This window comes from Thamnophis elegans, chromosome 8 (assembly GCF_009769535.1).
Source record: "Thamnophis elegans isolate rThaEle1 chromosome 8, rThaEle1.pri, whole genome shotgun sequence".
NCBI classification, from domain to species: domain Eukaryota; kingdom Metazoa; phylum Chordata; class Lepidosauria; order Squamata; family Colubridae; genus Thamnophis; species Thamnophis elegans.
Window position 1 is genome coordinate 30,199,792 of NC_045548.1, and position 15,089 is coordinate 30,214,880.

Here is a 15,089-nt window from a genome sequence, read left to right on the forward strand (position 1 = left end):
ATATTAATATAGATGCTCAGTTTGGAACATAGAATATTATTTTCATAAGGTTAAATGTCACGATGGCTCAGCAGCTTGAATGTGCTGGATCCTCCCCTTGAGAAGTTTCCCCCCTTGAGAAGTTTCATCTTCAATGGTAAATTGGTCAATGTTCCCAGTTGAAAGGAGTCACAGCAACACAAACACAGTTACTGAAAGGGTTGAGTTTGTGATGCATGTACACAACAGTGTCCCTTTTAATTTCAAATTTTCAAAATTATAATTTCCTTTTCATATAATTATGAATTACAAGTATCTGGTAGAGTCAGGGAAACTATGTGAATGCAGTAGAACATTTTTCTATTATTTGGGTTGTCTTCCTTTCTATTGAACATAAATCTGGAAGAAATCATCTTTATCTGCTCCATTTTTCCACTGACAATATCAGATTGGCTAAAATTCTGGTTTGTGTGATTTTAACCAACAACTAGATGCATCGACATATTTAGTTGCACAGATGTTCTACCATTATCTTGCTGGCAAGGATTTTGAAAAATGATGTCCACCACCCAGGGGTGGATTTCAGCCGGTTCTAACCGGTACGTGAAATTCAGCGTACATTTTAGAACCCGTTTGTCAGGTCGCACAGTACCAAAACACTGCCTCCTGGCTTCCCCCCGTCGCTCGCTCCCCCCGCCCTATGTGATCTCCTTTCATTCTCCGTCTGCCTCATTCATTCGTTTGGGTAGCAGAGAATGAAAGAAGATCGCATAGCTGAGGGCAAAGGAGCCTGCAGCCTCCTTCATTCAAACTGCTTTCTTGCACGCCTTCTTTCTTTCTCCGGAAGGCATTCGAGAAAGCCCCTCTCCACATTGCCTGAACGTGTGAATGAAAGAAGCTGCAGGCTTCTTTGCCCTCGGCTACGTGATCTCCTTTCATTCTCCGTCTGCCTCATTCACTCGTCCCAGCCTGTGATAGCTTTCTCCTGGATTTCTCTCTGTCCTGCCTTCTCTGATCTTCCTAATTTCGGCCCTTAATCCTCCAGTTGTCTGTTTTTGGGAGTTTTCCCCCTCTCTCCCTCCCTTCATTGGAATTCCAAAAATGTGACTGAGTGTGCATTAGTGATGTCAAGTTGTCCATACCTGCCCGGTCACATGACTGCCAAGCCACGCCCACAAAATAGGCCACACACACAGAATAGGTTCTAAAACAATTTGAAACCCACCACTGCCACCACCACAGGATGGCATCAGGGTGAGGAAGGCTAAAATTTCTTTGCATCTTTATGCCTCCTGGGAAGAGTTGGTAAAACAGAAACAGAGCTTTTCCATTTGGGCTGGAGATTTGAGCATAGGATATCCTCTAACTGTCCCAGTTCTAGTTTAATATGGCATTGACAGAATAAAATTGTCTACGGGGTCTTGCCATTCTAGGCACATCTATATGAGTTTATTCAATCCCTCTCTATTCAGCTGTATCTGTTATTAATAAATGTGCATGCTTATGCAGCATGTTTAAACATGTTATATATTATTGGTCCAACCACATCTTCTTCAATTTCGTATTCAAGATGGGGTGATAACATCTCTCATAGAAAATTTCATGTGATGGAGAAAGTCTGTTAACATAGTTAACATAGACCATGGGCTAAATGCTGGACAATACAGTAATCTCTGCAGTCCCAAATTGTTGAGTCGCAAAACCCCAGGAAACACTAAAGTCAGGTGACCGTACAAGTTGAAAGAATGAATGAATGCATCAATAAATGGCAATACTCGGGTTTTCTATATCCTTCTGCTACCATCTAGTGGTTTTCTGCAACACTGCAGATAAGGTAGTAGACTGTATTGTTCAGTACTCAAATATTAAATGTCAAAGATATAGAATTACATCTGCTTCTAAAATATCAGTAGACTGGCAGGATAGATGGGAGGTAACTATTGAAACCTTATTCTGACACATACATTCTATTTACAAAGATGTCTGGCAAAAGTCTGAATTAGTCATCATATCCACTGATTTTAATTTCTGGCCTTTTTATTTCAATATTGTACAACCTTGATTTATTTTAATATTCTTCAGTCTATTATTTACTTGTATTTGGAATTGCTTTAAATGTTATTGCTTGCTTTTATAAGTCCTCAGACTAAATTCAGGGTGTAAAATGTTCTTAAAAAATGAAATAAATGAAACTCTTTAAGAGAAAGAAAAAGTTCATTCAAATAAAGGATCCCCACCATTCTGCATTTCCCCCTCAAAAACATGAATATATCCAAAAATTATGAGTAGAAATTTTAGTGATGGGAAAGAACAACGTATTTCAAAGCTATACTTTCCAGTTCTTTGGTTAAAATAGAAGCTAGTAGTATGCCATGACTCAAGTAGAATTCAGAAATTGAATTAACAGATCACTTTAATGTCTAATGTGCATTTCTTGATTTGTGTTTAATGTTTTGAGTAAATAAAACCACTATGGCTAGTTAAAACAAAACTTGGCTTAATATGAAATGTAAATTGAAGATTAAGGTGACCAGATTTTCAGATTGGTAAAGAGGGACACCTTTGACCGGGGGGGAGGGGGGGCTTGATTAAAAAATTAAATATGGAGCAACAAAAATTTTCATACAACCCAAAAATAGTATTGTAATATTTTTTTTATTTCAACGTAACTACAATTTACAAATATAAATTGTAACTGTTGCCAAACATCAACATTTTGATCACGTGACCATGAGGATGCTGCAACGGTCGCTAAGTGTGAAAATGGTTGCTAAGTGTGAAAAATGGTAATCAATCACTTTTTTCAATGCCATTGTAACTTTGGTCACTATACCGCCTTTCTTGCCACAGTTCTTAAGTGAATAACTGCAGCTGATAAGTTAGTAACATAAGTGAATCTGGTTTCCCCATTTGATTTTGTCAAAAGGTGATTATTTGACTCCAGGACACTGAAACCATCATAAATACGAATCTGTTGCCAAACATCAAAATTTTGATCGCGTGACAATGAGGATGCTGCAATGGTCGCTAAGTATGAAAATGGTCGCTAAGTGTGAAAAATGGTTGCTAAGTGTGAAAAATAGTCATCAGTCACTTTTTTCAATGCCATTGTAACTTTGGTCACTATACCACCTTTCTTGCCACAGTTCTTAAGTGAATAACTGCAGCTGGTATTTTGTATTTTGGATAGAATCTTTTTTTAAATAGTCTAAGACAATTTAAAAAAAGAATCCACACAGAATAAATTGAAGTAAAACATTTCAAACTATTCCACACAGTAAAGTAAAGTAAAAATTATAAGTAAAAATATATTTCAAAGTATTGTGCATAGAATTTTTAAAAATGGTTTCACTTCAATTTATTTTGGAGAGAATCTTTTTTTAAATAGTCTAAGGCAATTTAAAAAAAGAATCCACACAGACTAAAACTATTTTAAAAAATCCTATGCACAATAAATAAAATATTATTTTAAAATACATTAAAAAAATAAAAGAAAAAAACCCAGCTTACTTACCAGCAGGCAGGAACTCCAAGTCAATCCAGAATGATGTAGATGTTAATACAAAGAACTGAGCAAAATAAAATGGTGAAATTAGTCAGGGAAATATTTTTCAAAGAAACTTTGCCACCATTTTTTCCACACGAGCCGACCTCCAACCTCCGTGCCCCTCCCCTCCAGAAAATCCAGGAAGGAACACTCGCTACCACTCTAGCCAAGTATTTCCTGGAGCTCTATGGTACTGGGTCATCTTTTCTTATAAAATGAGGTAAAAGGGCGGGGGAGGGGTTGTCCGTTTTCTTGCTTTAAAGTTTTATCATCAATGAAAGTACTGAGACAGAGAGAGGGATTAGACAGGGTGTCTTTTGTCTTGCCCCGGTTAGGATTTCTTAAGCAAATCCACTGGGCTTTCAACATGAAGCCAGAAAATCAGGACTTTTTAAAAATAACCCAGGACACGGGACAAATTGTTATAAATCATGACTGTCCCGCTGAAATCGGGACGTCTGGTCACCTTATTGAAGATTGATTGTTAAACTTTAATCCTGGTTTTCCTTATCCTAAAGCAGATGTGTTTTCTTGCTTTGTATACTGTCTCTTTAAATAATTTCAGATAAGACTGTCAATGTTGAGGGACAAATAATGAGAATAATTTAGACTATTACAAGAGAAGGTGGATAGTACATTTACAATATCACACACAATTTTGGACATTGTTTTTACTATGTTATTTGACTCCTTTTCAATATTCCACTTTTTTTTCATTCAAGGTATAAATAGTTTTGGTGAAAGATTGTTTAAAATGGTTTTAAAAACTCTTTGATATGAAAACACCCTTGAATAAGAAATATATATCTTTGCTTGGTAATAATGCCTCTGCTGGCATTACTCTGGCCACTAGGGGTCAATGTTGTTCCACAGTAGTCAGTACCATGCAAGAGAGCCGTGGGAAGGAGGGGGACCTGGGAATCTATTGTCCAATAGCAAATATAGAGATATCATCCTTTACAGGACACTTGTGAATTAACAGGAATGACAAATTAATTTATACAAACAGGACACATACATGAAGCCAGGAGTGTCATGATTTCTACCTGATAACAGTAGATTTTTAAGATTTGAAGGCATGGCTCAGTTGTTAATTTTTTTAAGCAACCTTCTCATTGCAATAATATTTACCTACTCAATGAAATCTATGAAGAAAGATATCTACTACAAGTAAGGACACAATTGCTATTCATCCAGCGTATGAATGGAGATCCTGGTCTCTCCAATTATGTTTTGCTGCATTTCCCATAATTGCTAATCATCAGTCATGTTGTTTGGTGTTAGAATTTATTCAAAACTGAATGGATTCAGCTCCTTGCATCCTCAGTGTGCTAAGAACAATAATGATTATATTTAATCTTGCTAGGCCACATTTTTTTTAATTCTTAGGAATTAATAAATTAGTTCAGTTCATGAACCAAGCACCCTTAAAATTTAGGCTGTATGCAAAACCAGCCAATCTCAGACCCTGATCGGAAGAATTAGTATATGCATTGTGCAGCAAGTGTTCTACTCTTAGTTAATGGTGAAGATCATATTTGGTGAAGATAATATTTGGTGAAGATAAAGAAGGGAGCAAGGAAATCAATCACAGAAAATCTACAGTGGAAAGAATGTAAAAAAATGTGAATATAAAGGAGGATATAATTAGGAATAATATTTAAGGTAAAATCTTAATTTTGTTTATCTCAGTAAATCTTTTCTATCTCACTAAACTTTATTTCTCAAAGAAATTCCGAAAATTATACTGGGTATTCATCCAACTAGAATTTTATTAAGGTGGAAACGATTAAGATACCATGTAAACCTTTTGTTGTATCATCAGCCTGATGATTAGATGTAGGGATTATCGTATTTAGAAATTTTTTCTTGGCAAGTTCTTGTAGAAGACTGTCAATGGCTTCTTTTAATTCCTTCCTTTCATTTTTTTTCTGTTTCATGCAAAAAGGTTTTCAACTCAACCCTTAAACTATCTTTTCTGTAATCAGATTGACTTCTAACTATCTCCGCCAATTCCATTGTCTTCACCAACTATTCATCTCTTGTGGATACTGTCAAACTTTTCCACTTTTGAGCATGTAATACTGCAGTTGTCATCTATAAAAACGAAGTTCCATGACACTTTTTAGCAGTTTGTCCATTAATCCCCAAACAAAAGTCTCTGGTTTCAATTGTACATTAGTTTTTAAATTCTTCTGAATTAGTGCATTTATTTCTATCCATTTTGGGGGGCTTCTTTACATGTCCATCATACATGATAAAAGGCCCTTTCATGTTATTCACATTTCCAGCATAGATTCCAAGTACCTTTACATTCTAGACAATTTCCTCTGGTAACAAATACCAATGACACATCATCAAGTTCTCTTTAAGACTGGAACATAATGTAAATTTCAATCCTTTCAACTGGTTACTTTCCCATTGATCAATTTGTATATCATAGCCAACATTTTTAGCCCATTTTATCATATATTCTTTCACTACTACTCCTGTCATAATTTTCAACAAATGTTTATACATTTTAGTACTACCATATGATTGATATTGATGCTATTTCAAAGTCAGCCTTGCATTGTTTAAACCATAAAATCCTTTATCCATTTTAAAATTTTCTGATAATTGTACACAAGAAAACCAACGACAAGTAGATCCTTTTGTTGAATCTTCTGTTGATTTTATTTTGGAATTCCCTTGAGAATATCCTAGTACATCCCAATAAGTTAACCATCCATACTTGGCTATCAGTTCTCATCTATAAAATGCTTCTTATGCTGAGAGAGTCAATGAACAATTCTTGACTCTAAAGGCTCAATCTTCATTCAGCCAGTACGAATAACTGGGTTCCCTTATGAATAACTGGGTTCTCTTATGAATAACAGCCTGTATGAAAAACTGGGTTCTGCCCAGGGTAGGTGAAGCATTACTTTTCCACTCCCTGCCCACACCACTCCCTTTCCCCTTATTAAAAATCCTTGCATTGCAACTAGAACCTTTCTGCTTTTTTTCTACGAAGCTGATGCATCTGCGCTTCCTTATTATGAAACTTCCATCATCCTACAGAAGAAGATCTGAATAAAAGAACAAATATATTGCTTTCATTATTGTAGCAAGAGGGCAAAAATACTGCTACAAGGGTATGTGTGTGTCTGTGGAGATCCTCAGTCGTCCAAATCATGGTTGCCCCAAAGGTGCTTTCTTTCAAAAGGCCACTGGACTTTCTTGTTTTGTTTGAAGATGTTTTGCTTCTCATCCAAGAAGCTTCAGAAGTGAAGAAGCTTTTTGGATAAGCAAAACATCATCAAGCAAAACAAGAAGGTCCAGTGGCCTTTTGAAAGAAAGCATCTTTGGGACATTCGGGGGAGTGGGAATGGCCTATACCCATGATGGCGAACTATGTATGTGTGCCAGAGAGCACGCATGCCATTGCCAACTGTTCTTCTGGGTTCTGTCATGCACATGCGCACCGGACAGCTGATCCAGTGTGCATATGCACACTGGGCAGCTGATCTTCGTGTGAAGATCTTCTGACCAGCGTGCATGCATGTACTGGAACCCAGAAAAGAGCAGCTGGCCAGTGTGCATGCATGCCAGACCAGCTGTTCAGTGTCCATGCATGCAATGGAGCCTGGAAAAGCAGCTGACCCCCACGTGCATGGGTTCCGGTGCTCTGGTGTACATACGCTCCAGTTTCGGCACTCGGTGCCAAAAAGGTTAGCTATCACTGGCCTATACTACTGTCAAAGGAGATACCACAAGAAGAGATGTGAAGGCATTTATGTGTGCAAACATGTGGAAAAGCAAATGAAAGGCGTTTGCGGTAAGAGAGAAGAGTCCCTCAAAGGAAAAGGCAGGTATTGGCAGATTACTCCCCAGAAGGAACTGGCCAGGAGACTGGCCTTTTCTCCTTTGCATGGATAGGAAGGGCAAGAAACAAAGGAACAACCCTTGAGGTCTGAGTCCCAGCCTGCCCCCATTAACAACCCATTACAGTCTAGGCATAGGTCTCTGACATTGCCTAAAAAACAGCCAAGAACAGCATTTGAGACAAGCAGCTTGACTGCAGGATTGAATTGCTCTTAATATAAAACCTCCAACTCAATTATGGATTTCCAAAGGCAATGTTGGGCAAGACATCTTATCTCAGACTACCTTAACCTTCCAGGATAGTTATGAATGCAATTATCAGTTCTTGGAAAGAAAATGACTATACAAGTAAGTGAGAATGATGTGGATATTATTCCACTTAAAGGCAATGTTCAGGAAATAGTTTTGAGGGAATTTGCAAACTCTGAAATGGGTAAATCATCTGAACTTCAGTAACTTACCAGATATTTCCAATGGGAATTGCAATGCCAAACAAATACAAAAGTGGATAATCATGTGATTCATGCAATTTCTGCTAATAGGAAAAGGAGGTAAATCTAGAGAATTACTGAATACAGACACAACAGACAGTAGCACTTTAGATTCTAGCAAATTTATCACACCATAAACTTTCTTAGACCAGAATCTTCTTGAATGGCTGTTGGAAGTCTGTAAGCTTAGAAGATGCTCATTGGTGCAAGGAGTACAAGGAAAATCTGAAAAGGTTGGGAAGAAAAAAAATTGAGGTCCAACAGGTTAAGATATATTAGACATAGATGGCTTTTATACAAACATCCTGGCTTAATATTAGGATTTTTAAAGCCCACTACTTTGATCAGCTCACGGGTGATAGAATTGACATGAATATATTGCAACTAATTGTTTAAAAAATAGCTGAGGTTAAGATTAAAATGTTTCTCTCTTCCGCTTCATTAATAATGTTAATTTCTGTACTGATCATGTTAACATTGAATTTGTAGCCATGTATTCTTTTGTGCCATTTATTCTTTTGTGTGGAGCAGAGGTCTCCAAATTTAGCAACATTATGACTTGTGAACTCCAACTCCCAGAATTCCTCAGCCAGTATGGGAGGAATTTCTGGGAATTGATGTCCACAAGTCTTTAAGTTAAAGTTGCCAAGTTTGGAAACCCAAGGTGTAGGAGACTGAATTCTTTAGACTGTAGAAGCACTTTGTTGGAAAATAGAGCTTATATTTAGAAGAGCAATCATCTTCAAATCCTGTTAATGTTTATTTTGTACCCATGTATTCAGGATGTCATGGCTACTGTTATTAGAGCTTACAGTAGTGTTACATATATATTTATGAGATTTGAGGATTTTGTAGGATCCTGATCTTGTGTTTTTAAATTAGTTCCTGCTAATAAATTCATATTTTAGATTAGAGTATTGTCCATATGCAATGACGAGTTAAAGGTTGACAATGGGAAATATATTTTCAGGACAGATTAGTAATAACAGAAGAGAATACTGATATTATTAGTGAAATAATACATAATTACCAATAGTTCTCTAGGTAAATATGATACGATAGAAAAAACTAATTTCTCAGATCAGAAACTGAGTGAATTTGTGAGCTTATTTTGCATCTTCTTACTAGGCAAATACACAAATACCGAATAAAATTAATTGCTTGGGACATCTCATATATATTCCATATGCTGCTATGGGAATTTAAACTTTTAAAACTTTTATAAACTCTTATGAGTTTTAAGATGCCTCAGTTTTAAAAGGGGTTTTATTGTAGTGCTGCTTTAATGGTAAAATTATTCTTACCACGAATTGCTCACCTTGTTGCTCTAGGACTCTCTTATCAATGAAAACAGGGTAGAGATCTATAAATAAATACTTTTTGGGGGGGATTGCCTCCTACTTTCCCCAATTATATCCATTTTCTTATAACAAGGTATCATCCTGTATCCCAAAGGGAGCCCTTCTGAGCTCAAGATGACCTGGCAATATGCATTGGTCTTAGGCTGTCACCTTTGTTGGCTCAAACAACTAATTGTTTGAGACAGATGCCTCTTTTTAATGCTGCACAATACCAAGTGGTACTGAATTTACAGGAAAATACTCAGCTTAAACAGACACCACTTGGAGACTCTGATCTGTCAGGAAGTCCCCATTTCTTCCAGTTACTTCTGCCACCCCGAGAAAAACAGCTGCATTTTCCTGAGAGTGTCATTATTTCCCGAATAATTTTAAAACCACGGTTGCAGACGGCTCTTACAAGGCTCTCTTGGTACATCCAAATGGTTGACTAGAGAGATTCGCATAACCTTAACTGTAGTGGCATGAACAACATAACCACTGTAATAATTCATTTAGAATGATGACACCTGAGACCTAATTTAAAAGTCCTCCATGAATACTGTTCTCACATTCAAGCCTCAAGCCTGCCGCAAACAGACCTGTGAAATCCGAAGAACTATAGTGAGCCTAATTGAATTGGACTCCAATGGACCATTGAGGTGGCCTGGCGGAGCTCCAGGGAATTTATATTGTCTATACTGTATCAGAATCACAGCTTGAACTGAATAACTGGTTACATTCAATCATGTTACTGTAACTCATTCTTGAGGTAAAGGAAACCTTAGCTATCAGCAAGGCTATACGGAAAACAATTTTGAATCACTTTAAACCTGGTTGGCAACTACTTTGCCAATTACAGAGCCCATTGGGAGAGGCATGTGCGAGGGCTCGGGACTAAATGATTTATGTCAAGCACCTCTGTCTCAGAGGCATATGTGGGAGCCTGCAAAGGAGGTGCTTGTGTGGCTAATTATTTCTCCTAAGAATACTTTAGCCAAGGCAATTTGTGCTTGCAGATGAGTCACAGGCAGGAGGAACAGATGAGGGGAAAACAGAGGCGGTGGTGAAACGCCTGTGCCCACAGGGAAAAATGGGAACCAAGGAAGGCCTTCTTTGGAAACGCTAAAACTACCAGGTAACAATGTTGAACAAAGGCTCAAATTTACCCCCCAAAAAGGGAAAGCAAGAAGAGGAAAATGCATTTCAAGAGGAACACTGGAATTTAAAATTATTTCTTGAAAAATGCCCATGATATTGTAGCCATTCATGGAACAGAGGAAGACTAGGATATAACCAGAGCGGTTGATGTGGGATATTCCCGGAGTAAAGGAAGAAATTACATTTTGTACGCTTGGAGCTCTTCCTCAAGTCTCCTTAACCAAAGCACAATCTGCAGCAATTCACTTAACAACTGTGGCAAGAAAGGTCATAAAATGTCTCACTTAAATTTGGTCTCTAGAATCCCCTGGAATGGCAGTTATTGCATAGTCAGTAACATCTGGCAAGGTACCCACAACAAATTTCTTTCAAATTAAAAACATTTCTTCAAGTGAGAGTCACAGAATGAAATTGATATAACAACCTGCCAATGAATTATTAGCTCTATGATTTCTGTCAACTTTCTACTGTGGAATAAACTTTTAAAAAATAATTTTATTGATTTTTAAAAATAAACATAGTAGAACATAATACAAAAAAAATACATACTAAACTAGAAAAAAAATAAGAAAGTGCATAAAAAAGGCTTGAAGTTGTCATCTCTCGTGGCTCCTGCCACTCAGAACCACAAGATGCTGCTGTTTTACATCTCCTTGGGAGGAGCTGCCCTTCAGATTGCCTTGTGGGCAATCTCCCATTCTCTCCTTCTCCAGAGAGGACCGGTTGAATCGCCACTTTTCATACTACGGGTTGGTCTGCTCATTCAAGGAAATGTTCATGGAAATGTCTTCAGTCAGCCATGACTCAGCAGAAGCCTACTCTGGAATGTATATTATGTATAAATTACAGACAGGGCAGGCAGAGTGGTCCTACATAAAATGTATACTTCAATTAACTTGTGCTAAAATATAGGAAGGGGAAAATAATAAAACACCATTTAATGAAATGGTATACAGATTACACACACACAAACGTGTGTTTGTGTGTGTGTCTGTGTATGTATGTATATATGTATATGTAAATGTCTGTCTGTCTATTTGTCTATATCTATGTGTATATGTGTATATAAGTGCATATATGTGTATATATGTATATGTATATATCAGGGGTGGGTTCCTGCCAGTTCTAACCTCTTCTATAGAAGAGGTTCCACAAATCAACAGTGCTGTTTAGAACCCGTTCCAGCTCCCTCCCCCCGCCCGTCTGCAAATCATCAAGATGAAGAGAGAGAGGAGGAATTCTGGGAGTTGAAATCCACAAGTCTTAAAGCTGTCAAGATTGAACACCCCTGGGGCTTTTTTTCTAAAGGCTTAGGGGTGCAAGGGTCTTGTAACTTGACAGCTTTAAGACTTGCGTGCTTCAAATGCCAGAGTTTCTGAGCCAACATTTTGGTTGCTAAGCAAGAGCATTGTTAAGTGAGTTTCACCACATTTTCCAAGTTGGCCACGGCCACACAGTCACATGGCTGGCAAGCCACTCCCACCCAGTCACATGGCGAACAAGCCACTCCCACAAAGCAGGCCACACCTACAGAAGTTCTAAAAATTTTTGAAACCCACCATTGGTATATATGTGTATATATATTTTCCTCCACTCAGGTTTTAGTTATTCTGTCTCTCAAGCTATCATTTATTAAAAATTATAAATTAATAATTTATAGCTCAAGCACTGGAAAAGAATTAGAATTCAGCCAGTCTACATTTAGTCACCACAATTGGGACTGACAACTTAGTCATTAAATGAAACAGTTGCTGAGCGAAACCACAACTATCCTCACAGTCTTACTTCAGTTTTCTTTTGTTTTACAGACCTGGAAAGGTCATAAGTGTGAGGACTCTGTGACAAAGTTATTTTTCATCACCATTGTAACTGGGTAGGATCCCAAATGAGGCAGCACTATAGAAGGACCACCTGTACCCATGTTGTTATAAGATGCAGCCCCTAGACGTAATACCTCCATCATGCCGGTCTAGGGAACAAATGAAACAGAAGTTGGAAAATATTATTGCTATATGCTAAATCTAAAAAAAAAAAAGCATAATAATATAATCTTTCCTCAGACTCTTACGGGAACATTAATTGTCAAACAGTGGATTTGCCCTGTCTAAGTGCCAAAAAGCATTTGACATCAATTTGGAATTGTCTTTTTTCTTCTTCTTCTAAAGATTTAGGGCAGCTGCTGGCAGCAAAATCATATCTGACCCTGAAGAATACAATTGCAATTCTGCCTCTTGGAGAAAATTGAATGTCAGATAAGCAGTGGGGGGACAAAAAGAGTTCAGGCAGTCCTGTTAAAAAGTGCAGGCACACCCAATTCATACGGTTAACCTTAGAAAAAGAGAAGAGATTTGTGTGAGGCACAAAAGGTGATTGTTACTCCATAGATCAGAGCAAATAATCTGTGCTCACTGCCATAAAAATGTTGCGTATTTCTACCTTGAACAGCAAAACATCAGATAGAACATGAGATAGTAAAAGGCTAATTTACCTTTTTAAGAATAGGAAAAGATAGAGAGGGAGCAAAGACTTAGTAGCAAACTCAAAGTCTTTCTCTTTTCAGAAACAGTATTACTATTCGCATCTAGTTTTCATGTTGCAGTAATCCTGAATTCCAGGAAAGGTTGAATAGACAGTCCTCAACCTATGACCACAATTGAGCCCAACATGTCTGTTGTTAAGTGAGACAATTGTTAAGTGAGTTTTGTCCCATTTTATGACCTTTCTTGCCACAGTTGTTAAGTGAATCACTGTAGTTGATAAGTTAATAACCCATTTATTAAGTGAATCTGGCTTCCCCATTGACTTTGCTTGTGAGAAGGTCGCAAAAGGGGATCGCATGATCTTGGGACACAGCAATTGTCATGAATATGAACCAGTTGCCAAAAGTCTGGATTTTGATCCCATGACCATGGGGATGCTGCAAAGGTCATAACTGTGAAAAACAATCATAAGTTATTTTTTTCAATACTGTTGTAATTTTGGTCACTAAACTAATTATTGCAAGTTGAGGACTACCTATATGTACCCTGTTTTCCCGAAAACAAGACCTCCCTGAATAATAAGCCCAATCAGGCTTTTGAGTGCATATGCTAAAATAAGTCGTCCCCTAAAATATTTCAGTGCATGTGCAGTCTGTCCCCGCCATTTCCTGAGGGGGAGGGGGGAACATGCCCCACATGCTCCACTTACACCTGCCATCCATGCAAAACAGCCTCATGTAGGCTGCTCCTGCAAATCCTAGCTACTGCGCCCCATCTCTTAGTGCTGGCTGCAAAAAGAGTGGCAGGCCCAGAGACACTAGGGCTGGCAAGAGTGTGCCAGAAACAGAGACAGAACTTCTGGCCCTCTCTGGATCAGCTGATCCATGGGCCACAGGCCGACGTTAAGGGGCCTCCTGCACCTCAAAAATAATACCCCCATGAAAATAAGGCCAAGGGCTTATTTTGGGGGTGAAAAGAAAATTAGACCCAGTAGGAGCAAGCAGAATAGCATTCTTGGGCTCCAAAGGCAAACAGGTCTATTTTTAAGAAATCTGGGCACTTTTCTAATCCTGTGCTTTAGCAGTCTGAGCATTTGCAACTGAGCTACCAAGTTTCCCTGAAAATACGACCTGTCCTGAAACTAACACCTTGCCACATTTTTTGCGTGGGCAAAAATATAAGCCCACCTCCAAAAATAAGCCCCCTGGACACACAAACCCCTCTGCCCGGCTGGAGAAGGGCATGTTCCGCCCCTGCCACACTCCGAGCATAACTTCTTCTCTGGCTTCCAAACTCCAAAATGCGACTGCCGAGTCTTCCAGCAGCAGCCGCTTGAGGTGTGCGCTCTATGGTTGTGGGCTAGCTGCTGGAAGACTCTCTGTCCAGAAGTCTTTCTGTCCGGCAGCCGGCCCACAACCATAGAGCGCACTCCTAGAGCGGCCGCTGCTGGAAGACTCGGCAAATGAGTTTTGGAGTTTGGAAGCCGGAGAAGAAGTTGGTTCCACCACAAAACCGCGATGCCCTTATCCGCGCCGACATAAGTGCGGCGGCAAATCCGCGGCGTCCGAAGCGCTAAGAAAAAAACGACCCTACCGCCGCGACAACAGCGCGGTGACAGAAGGGCGTTCTACATGCTTCGTTCTTTGCCTCCAAAGGTAGCCCTCCTCCTCCAGCTGACAGCGGCAGCGGGCACGGGGCAAAGCGGGCTGCCCAGCAGCAACAGCCCGCGGGAAGGGTCCAGCTCAGCCGCGGGGGGCAGCAGGAAGCGGAGGAGGACGCGGCAGTGGCGGCGGCTGAGACTCTCCTGGGCCGGCGAAGGCAGGCTGCCCTCTTCTTCCTCAACAACATCTCCTTGGACGGGCGGCCTCCGCCGCCAGCACCTCCCCTGGAGGAAGAGGCAGGACGGGCGGCGGCGGCTGAGGCTCTCCCGGGGCCGGCGAAGCGGGCTTGCCCGGTGGCGGCGGCCGCCCATCCAAGGAGATGTTGTTGAGGAAGAAAAGGGCGGCCTGCCTCTGCCGGGCAAGCCTGCTTCGCCGGCCCCGGGAGAGCCTCAGCCACCGCCGCTGCTGCGTCCTCCTCCACCGCCAGCGTCGGCGGCCCTGCTCGGGCCCCCCGCGGGCTTCCTGCTGCCCCCCGTGGCTGTGCTGGACTCTTCCCGCAGGCTGCTGCTGCTGCTGGGCAGCCCACTTTGCCCCGTGCCCGCTGCCGCTGTCAGCTGGAGGAGGAGGGC